This window comes from Micromesistius poutassou (genome assembly GCF_964030765.1).
Source record: "Micromesistius poutassou genome assembly, chromosome: 7".
Classification (NCBI taxonomy): domain Eukaryota; kingdom Metazoa; phylum Chordata; class Actinopteri; order Gadiformes; family Gadidae; genus Micromesistius; species Micromesistius poutassou.
In genome coordinates this window covers 7189797-7199085 of record NC_140277.1, presented here as the reverse complement: position 1 = coordinate 7199085, position 9289 = coordinate 7189797, and the positions used below count along the sequence as shown (strand labels likewise).

The following is a 9289-nucleotide window of genomic DNA, read 5'->3' as shown; positions in this document are numbered from 1 at the left end:
TTTTGACCTTCATGCCCTGGAGCATCGGAAGTACTACAATGCGGTGTCCCACTGTGGCCCTGGGCCCAGGTCCATTAACAGGGCTGTTTACATGCTCATGTGTGGCCAGTCAGCGCCCCTCAGTGACCTCGACATAGGGGTGCTGCTCGATGAGGAGAAAGGGGGAAAACTGCAACAGGTGACGTTAATGAAATTCAGTTGTGTGTTGCAATGATAAAGTAAAGACAAGTTACTTTAGAGGATGTCTTATTTTGTTTTTCATATAAAGATGTAGATATTTGCATTATTGCACAGCATACCAACACAGCAAATTGAAGACAAAGCTTTTTTTTTCTCTTTGTTAATTTTGAAAAGTTGAAGGCGTGTTGCGTGTTGAAGGCGTGAGGAGGACCTGCAGAGCTTGAAGGGATCCTGTGGGGACTGGGTCTCGGACTGCGGGGTGCCCACATTTTACACGGCAACGTTGCATGAAGTGCAACAGGTCACTGAGCGGGTGGTGGCCAACTACTGTTTCCATCGGTAAGAAAGAAAATACCATAACATACCATGGAGTGTAGTGGCAGAGTGCATCAGCTCTATGACAAATGATTAAGGAGACAACCCCATTATGTGGAGTTAAGATCTTTATTGAAAACCGATAGTAACATCGTTTCAAACACAGAACAGTTGGACACAAAAATACATTTAATAAAACAGTAAACAAAACTAAATGACGGGAAAGAGATTCCAGAGACATACTGCTTTGGACTGGTACATTGGTGAGCTAATTAAAAAAATAGTAGAAGTCGATGTGCGGTAATGGCTGGAGGAAAACAAAAATCCCAACTGGGGCATCTCCAATAACATTCCACCCTTCCCTCTGGCAGCGGCCCTTTAGATCTGAAGGGGAGAGAACACAGACACATTAATAACAGACATTACTCCTATTAGACAGGGCTCATACCACGGCTTCTGCTGCCGCTCAAAGTGGACATCACTTAAATTACCTGCAGCTCAAACAAGGCTAGTGAGAGGAACGCAAGACAATTTATTGCTTATGCAAAACTGTTATTTATGAGGTATCAAGATGTTTGGTCCTGTGCTGTCTAGGTGGAGACTAGATGTATGTAGCCTATAAGGTTATAGGCCGAATTCGGTTAAAATTCTGCCTCTGCTGGACCACAACTAGATCGTCTCGTTACATGCTTTCTAATTAGGGACCATTCGGAATTTATGGAATGGACCACCAGAGGAAAATAGGGGGGGGGGGATTATGTCTTAATATTCTTTGGTGGGCACCCAACATTTTTTTGTCTGAGGAAGGGGGGGGGTGTTTCATTTTGTCATGAAACACCAACATTTCAAAGTGCTTAAAAAAGTGTGTTTGGAGCATATTTTTCCATGTAGCTCTCAGTCTCGGCCCTCCCCCCACCCCCATGATGAACCACACCTGACCCTTCCCCCTTAATCACAGGCATGTTATCAACAACGAGCCAGGGCCCGGTTTCCCGAAACATTCTTAAAGCCTTCTTAACGCTACGTCATTCGTAACCTCTAGCCTACTTTAAGTTCTACCTTAACATCACGTGTGTTTCCCGAAACGTTCTTTGCTACGAATCTCTTTCATAGCTTACGTCATTCGTTGGTAAGGTTGGTATGAAGCGCTCGTAGAACCTTCTTATCTCTACCGTAGTGATGTTGCTCCTGACGCTGGTTGCCGCCACTACAGTAACCTTTAGAAATCCCTGTTGCGCATGGAACTGCCACATTGGCAGTGTCGTGTTTCACCAATATTATATACACAGTAGCCTACATATATAGGCTATGGTACAGCAGGCGAGGTCAGCTTGACTCGCTTCCAATAATTTCAAAAACTCGAAACTTCAAAAAATTATTGTATTTATTTGACAATTCAAAAATGAACAAAACCGTCTTCTAAATTAAGGAAATTATACTGGGAAACGAATAAACCATTATAAGCAACGAGTGAACTTAATAAGCGGTCGAAAGATTTTTTTCAACCACCGCATCTTTCCCTTGACGGTGCGCAAAGCCCGCACACAGACAGGTAGCAAAAAGCAAAGTAGTCTCAGCATAAACAGTAGCCTATATATTATATTATATAATAGGCTAAATAAACTATTCAAAATTTAGCTTTCATTTCAAAATGTATATTTTCTGCGACAGATGTAATTAAGGATGTGATTGTCTCAATCTCCGCTGTTTCTATATTTTCTATATATATATTTTTTTAATCAGTGTAGGCTATGCTATCACCCATGGTTAAATAAATGTTTAGTCCTACTAGAAGGATTTCGAGCAATGTTTTATTCGCAAAGACTGCAATATATTTAGAACGCCGTCATGCACCTGCGCATGAAATGGAAAAGCACGTTTCAGCATGTTTTTTCTGGACAGTGCCCTTGACGAATGACGTAAGGAGTGTTTCCTAAGAAGACTCCTAAGAGACCATTCGGGAACCACGCCTATAGAGGTAAACAAATTATACATCTAAATGTAGGAGTCTTCGTAGCGCGCTAAGAGTGGACGTTATCGGGAAACCGGGCCCAAAGCTCTTCTGAATGTGCAGAGATTCCACAAGATGGATCATATCTGAAGCTGACTGGTTCCACGTTGCCTAGCAAAGTAAACATTCGTTGAACACTTACCAGCAGAAACGCTAGGAACATAAAGCATGTCAAATGTAAGTAACATAATTAATATACCTTTCCCATATTTGACCCAACTCTGTCTCTGGGACTTGCTGGTGGTTGACTGGTGAGGATTTACAGTAGCTGCAGGCATTGTCCTGTGGTGGCAGGTCATAGTCCACGCATTCGTCGCACTTCAGGCACCTACCCCTCTGCACGCCTAGTACTAGTACTACTAGTTTACTAGTAGGCCTTTTTTTCAGAAAGCAGATGTTCGTCACACGATGTCATTGATGTGAAATATTAATGGAGGCTATCGGGTGACAGCGGCAGAGGGCTAACCTGCTGTGGGACTCCCAGCATCCTGCTCTTAAAGGTGACATATTATACCACCAGGTGGGAGTGGGATTAGCCCTTATGAGCCATTTTTTAAAAATCGCCCTCTTCTGACATCACAAGTGTGCGTGTGCACCTAGATGTACGATGGATAGATGAGCAACGTTTGCTACAGTCCACTGGCTGGTAGACTGATCTATCCAGCGCACATCTAGGTGGACACTCCCACTTGTTCAAATGGCTTGCAACAGCTAATCGCACTCACACCTGATGGTATAACATGTCACTTTTAAACACGCTGACGCTGGAGGAGTGTTCTGACAGGCAGTGTTCTGCCACAGTGTGGCGTTGTTCTGATAGGCTTACCTTTTTTTTGTGATTATTCATATGAGTCTTCTCTCTCCCCTACTCTCTGTCTCTCTCCCCTGTTCGCTGTCTCTCTCCCCTGCTCTCTGTCTCTCTCCCCTGCTCGCTGTCTCTCTACCGACCAATAAACCATCAAACCTAACCCTAACCCTACCGACCAATAAACCATCAAACCTAACCCTAACCAGACCATGACGCAGTCCATAAACCTAACCCTAACCTAACCATTAAGTTTGATGATGATTCGGTCAAGTTAACCCTGTCTTTTGGCCTTAATCAGTTAATTTTTGATGATTTTTGACGATTTTTAGCCTCTGGCGGCCATGTTGTTTTGGCAATCAACATCATATTAACTGAGCAGTTGAAAATTTGGGCCCCAACAGCCACTGTGTCGGTCCCGCTCAAATCAAACATTGCGTCTATGAACTGTGGCGATTTTAGTGACAGGCCACTCAGTGAAATTCCATTCAAAATGGCCAACTTTGACAGAACGCCACGGACACGCCCTTCAACGTACAGTCACAAATATCACGGCATTCATTCAGCAAAATTTCATGACTGTACTGACCAATTTTTAAGCTGATCCGATAAATTCCCTAGGAGGAGTTCATTCAAATACAAGGCGCAAAAGTGAAAATGACCGCCGAGAGTGAAAAATAAAAATGAAAATGGCCGACTTCCGGTGGGATTTGGGGCATGGATCCAAGAGGCTTTTCTGTAGGTATTGGCACGTTATACGTGCCTACTGAGTTTCATACATATTGGTGAAACGTGGCGCAGGGGCTGCTTTTTAAAGATCCTGTAGGGGGCGCTACAAAAATGACAAACACGATTTTTGGTATGTGAGCTACAGGCACAAGTTTACACGTGTCCTGTGAATTTCATATTCATAACTATTACGGTCTCCGCGGAGTGGAGAAATTTTACGATTTTTAGCCTATGACGGCCATGTTGTTTTGCCAATCGACTTGATTTCACTTGAGCAGTTGGAACTTTGGTCCCCTGCGGCCACTAAGTCGGTCCCGCTCAAATCAAACATTGCGTCTATGAACTGTGGCGATTTTAGTGACAGGTCACGCTTATTTTGATGCCACGCCCCATTTGAAAATATGTTGACTTTATCTTGTTCAGAATTTAATTCAGAACAACTTTTGTATTGGAGTCAACATCATAGTAGTCCAACTTGCAGTTAATTTGAGCAACTATTTTCTCGGTTTAAACCACGCCTGTTTTAGAACTCAATGGCTCATGGGTGCTCTAAACTTTGATGTACAGACTAATCTTTACGTCAGATTGATGATAATGGGCCATAGATGATATGGGCTAAAGGATTTTTGTCAAAGTCAAAAAACCTGGGATCGTTAGGCAATTTACTGTTTTTAACTAAATTCAAAATGGCGGAAAATCTTGCAACCCAGAAGTTTTCAGTTCAAGAGGCTTATTTGTTCATCATGAGGATTTGCATGTGTGAGCAAAGTTTCATGAGTGTAGGTCAATCCGGTTACGAGATATGCTTGTGCAAAGTTTGCATTTTTGGACAGTTGGTATAGCGCCACCTTTGGGCCAATCAGTAATATTTGCTGTCTGCTAATTTTGGGTCAACCTCTACGCGTCTAGTAAGTTTCATAAAAAGCGTGCGATCGGTGTAGGCTGTGTAAGTCAAACGCGGCGGAATAAAAATAATAAAAACATTGAGAATCACAATAAGTTGCCTTCGCACTTCGTGCTTGGCACCTAATAATTTGGACCTGCGCATTCATGTTTTTTTTGGACCTGCACGCGCAGGTTTTTTTTTCGACCTGCGCACACAGGGTTTTTTTCGACCTGCGTGTGCAGGGTTTTTTTTGGACATGCGCGCAGGTTCCATGCTTCATTTTGAATAGCACCTTGTCCATCAGCACAGACAATTGCCTATTAATTGGCTTCCATTATTGGTTTAAGTAACAGTGGAGCAGGTGTGCATAGTATGACTCCAGGCTGTGCTACCTTGATCGCCACAAATGTAATGAACACATCACCAGAAGCCTTTTTTGAACACAGCAGAAGCAACATTGAACGGTTGCTAATTCTCTACTAAGAATATTGAATGGTTCCTAAACATTATGAATAATAATAATATAACACCATGCAAAACACAACAACTTAACGGAACATTAATTTACGGGAACAATTAACGGTTCCTCAATATAAGACTGAAAACTGAACATGGATAAATAATGCCTGTCTCCATAGCCACTAAGCTTGGAGCAGGAATCAAGCTGAAGTTTAGTTTCAGAACCTGTAAAATATACCGTAATAAACCTACAGTTTAGCTTCATAACAACAACAACAATTATCTGCAATAAAACTTATTTCACTCCTCAGTACATGTGAATGAGGCTTTGACATTCAACACTCAGCGACATGATGGACTTTCAGTCTTCCTTCTTCTCAACTGCAACCGGAACAGGTATGCTAAAATAGTATTGTGGGCGGGGCTGGACCTTTCTAGGCAGGGCTGGTCGTCCAGTCACGCCTTCCCCCAGGCCGCAGCCGTTAGCTTCTCATCCGTAGTCCAACTCAAAATCTGTGTATTCTCAGAATACACGCCCAAACTAAAAGCCGTTAAAAACGCAATTCCGGGATTGATTATTTACTTTCCAAAAATACCCTTGCAGATTTATTGTTGTGTCTTATCCGCCTGTAAGACTATCCGTGCGTCTCCGCCCACTCGTCTGCAAAACCAACAGCTGGGATGATAATCTGCAGGATCTGGATGGATTCAAAGATGTAAGCAATCTAAATGCTTCGGGTAGTGAGCTAACTCCGGGCTGGGCCAACATCGGGACGTTTTTTTTTTTCCTCATTCTCTTTGAATTACTGCCAAAGATTCCCACTGCAGAGATACAACCTCCATCCTGCAGCCTCTGCCTGCTAGAATGCCAAGCTGGCTGGCTGGATAGATGGATGTATTGATATCTGGTTCACAGTAGTTTTCTGAGCTTCTGCCCATGGATTACGTTCTCTATATTTGACGCTGCGGTGGGGATTGTGTGGACCTCGACCTGCAGGTCAAACTGTATTGTGTAAATGATGTGTTGTGTTGGCTTTAAACCTGATTTAAGTGCTGGAGGGAATGACAAGGTCAAAAGGGGTTTTCTCTCCACGGTGGCGGTGATGACACGATGCAACAGTTATACAAAGCAGAGGAAAAGGACTTTGTTGGATGAACATGAACATTATATAAATAATATAAAACCTCTAGCGGAAATTTATCAATACGTAAATGAATTACTCCATAAGTAAATAATGATGACAAATCAATGCCAATCATGGTGTCTTCAGCTGCAGTTCGGTCAGGACCAGGTATAGGGGTTTGGCTTCTCGATAGAGGATGCCCACAGTTGTGAACCCAGCACCATTTGACAAGGAGTTGAACACCCCAGCACTTAGGCCATCCTGCCCCGACCATACTATGAATAACACGCTGTAGAAACCCTGTCATAACAGCGGTTTTAGGGAGACTAGGAGAATAGTTCACACTCATGCACACTGAAGTTGTCACAATCTCATTGAGTTTGCTTGTTTCCACTCGATAAATGTGTTGGGGTAGAGTGGAGAGGACAGTTGATGGGTGATGACCTGGGGTTCTGACTCAACACAATAAGTTCGGTGGTCTGGTAAAAGGACCAGACAGGTGATCCTGTCAAGGTGTGTGAGCCCCTCCATGCATAGATTAAATAAATTCCAAACAACTGTACTGGTGATGAAAACGATTAGGAGCACTGTGTATGCAGACAAACACACACACACACACACTCTCTCTCTCTCTCTCTCTCTCTCTCTCTCTCTCTCTCTCTCTCTCCTACACAGCCACACAGACGTATTGGATGTGCCACAGGCCCCAGCAGTAAAATACAATCAGCAGCAGACGGAAGGAAAGGCAATTTCAGGCTTCAGCGGCGAGAACACTTGTCTGTTTCACTGTCATTCTACTTTAAGCTGGATGGAGGAGTCAGACTGTGTGTGTGTGTGTGTGTGTGTGTGTGTGTGTGTGTGTGTGTGTGTGTGTGTGTGTGTGTGTGTGTGTTGTATGTTTGTCTGTGTGTGTGTGTTGTATGTTTGTCTGTGTGTGTTTGTGAGCAACAGTGTTTATGCATGTGTGTATTAGTGTGACTGCATGTTTGTGTGTGTGTGAGTGTCTGTGCATCTGTGTGTCTGTGTTTGTGTTTCTGTGTGTGTGTGTGTGTGTTTATTTATTACAGTTCAATATTTTACTCCTATCAAATATTTGAGTACCAGCTAATGGGGGAATTAAAGTACCATACAGCAAACTGCTATGAACATCTTACATCACACACACCGACATGCACACACGCACACACACACACACACACACACACACACACACACACACACACACACACACACACACACACACACACACACACACACACAGTGACGAATATAGGCCAGTTGAACCCAGATGAAATGGATATGAGTTTTAATACCAGCTGGTCATGTGGAGGGAGAGATAGAGAGAGGCTGAGGGGTGGTGTGTCTGTTTATCTGTGTTTATTTATATGGTGTCTTTGAGTGTTTGTGAATTTGTGAATTGAAGAGAATTAAAGTAAAAGCTTCTACAACTCAGTATACAACTGGTGAACAGACCACTGTTGGAATGTGTTTATGTAACAAGTAGCTCTGTGTGTGTGTGTGTGTGTGTGTGTGTGTGTGTGTGTGTGTGTGTGTGGGATAGAGGGGATAGAGGGGAGAAAGAGGTAGAGACAAAGCAGAAAAGAGAGAAGGAAGAAGAGAGACAGAGAGGAAAAGGCAGTATCCAATATAGCAGTTAAATTGAGATATCAGATCAGACTCCCATCCTGGATTAGAGCTCATCGCTGTTTATATCCCAGAGGACGATCGCTGAGAGGCACTGACGGGATTTGACCCAGTTACATACACATATCCACACACACAATCATACTCACAGAGATGCACACACCTAAACAGACACCATGGAAAGGTCAACATTTTCTTACCGATTTTGGTAACTCCTTCGCAGTGTTAGAATTGTTATATTTTGTCATGTTCATTTTATGATGGCAGTGACTTAACTTTTAATTTACCTTCAATGCTAAATGAGGAAGTTCTGTAACGTGCACTGTGTAAAAACGTGTGCACGTGCCTTTTCTCTGAACTGTACTGTTCCTGTAATGGTAATGGATCAGCTCCCTTGTGATTGATTAAAAGTTATGGTAGCAGGTGTCTACTCAGTAGGGTGTTCTTAATGGTGTGTCTGTGTGTATATGTGTTAGTGTGTGTGTGTGTGTGTGTGTGTGTGTGTGTGTGTGTGTGTGTGTGCGCACGTGTGCCATGTAGCAACCTCTGTCGGTGTGTGTATTTGTGTATATGCATGTGTGCACCTGTGCGTGTGTGTGATTGTGTATGTGTGTATGTGTGTGTGTGTGTGTGTGTGTTTGTGTATGCACGTGTATGTCCATGCGTGCACTGTTGTGCACTTGTGCGTGTTTGTGTGTGTGTGTGTGTGTATGTGTCTGTGTACATGTGCATGTATGCGTTTGTGGGCCTGTGTGTGCGTGTGTGTGTGTGTGTGTGTGTGTGTGTGTGTGTGTGTGTGTGAAGGCACTTGTTACCTCTTCCTCTGCAGAGTCAGTGATGCATGGCCCTATGAGAGCTGCAATGCAGCAGCGTAACTATCGCTCTTTAACACTCCCCCGCTCCCTGATCAATACCCGGATGCACAACCAATCACGCAGCAGCAGCTCGGCTAATGGTGGCGCGCATCGCACCGGGCCAGTGAGCCATTCGTTTAACAGGGAAAAACTCAAAGTTATGCGTTAGCATTAGGGAGCGTGCGGGGACTGGATACAAGTTCTTTATGCTGGTGCAGATGAGTGAGCTGTGAAATCAAGTTGAAGGTCACCCTAGCATCACCACAATGCATATTCAGCCTT

General features: G+C 43.5%; 1 protein-coding gene across 2 annotated transcripts in view; it reads left to right on the top strand.

The window, feature by feature from the left end:
• Positions 1–394: 394 nt before the first annotated feature.
• Positions 395–9289, top strand: part of lzts2a (leucine zipper, putative tumor suppressor 2a) — a 60611-nt gene continuing 51716 nt past the window's right edge. The window contains exons 1-2 of one of the 2 annotated variants that reach the window (XM_084470379.1): positions 438–519; positions 2398–2473. The gene's annotated coding sequence lies outside the window, so the exon portion shown is untranslated. Of the gene's footprint in view, positions 520–2397; positions 2474–9289 lie in introns of both variants that reach the window. The other variant, XM_084470378.1, reaches the window with a different exon arrangement.